General features: G+C 38.9%; 1 non-coding gene across 1 annotated transcript; it reads right to left on the bottom strand.

The window, feature by feature from the left end:
* Positions 1–226: 226 nt before the first annotated feature.
* On the bottom strand, positions 227–333 carry LOC129557685 (U6 spliceosomal RNA). Its single transcript, XR_008686277.1, has one exon. It is a non-coding gene; the product is annotated as a U6 spliceosomal RNA (small nuclear RNA).
* Positions 334–589: the final 256 nt, after the last annotated feature.

Genomic DNA, 589 nt, shown 5'->3' with positions numbered 1-589 from the left:
ACACCTCCCCATGGAAGTCTAAGGAAAAAAAACACCCATTAGGACACAAGAATATTCAGATCTGTGGTTCTATTTCCACTGCAGGAACTAGAATAAGAAAAAAATCCCAAGCTTTTTTTTTTTTTTTTTAAGTCAAACTATGACTTATTTTAATGCATATTAATTTCTGAGAGAAGGATATTAACATTTCTCTCTGATTACAGATTTATCAAATATACTTTTCTTGAAAAATATGGAACGCTTCATGAATTTGTGTGTCACCCTTGTGCAGGGGCCATGCTAAGCTTCTCGGTATTGTTCCAATTTTAGTATATGTGCTGCTGAAGCAAGCACAAGCTATTTGTTTTTTGTCTTTGATGATTTGCTGCCATAATTTTCACCAGACAAAAACATCCCCTTTACCCCCATCTCCTGTACTCAGGTCCTGAGGCCTCTGGGACACCCACACTCCATAGTGTGAGGAAGCCACATTGAGTCCAGCCCTGACTCCTGTGTTCCAGACACTTGATGGCAACACAGTAAACATTTAACTTCAATTCACTTTTTCAGAGCTCTTTTGGCTTGATTTGGTCGCCACTGTTTATCCTGG

Source organism: Moschus berezovskii, chromosome 7 (assembly GCF_049115385.1).
Source record: "Moschus berezovskii isolate FMDL1 chromosome 7, NW_MosBer_1.0, whole genome shotgun sequence".
Classification (NCBI taxonomy): Eukaryota; Metazoa; Chordata; class Mammalia; order Artiodactyla; family Moschidae; genus Moschus; species Moschus berezovskii.
Note: the sequence above shows the minus strand (reverse complement) of the source record. Positions and strands in the feature narration are given on the sequence as shown.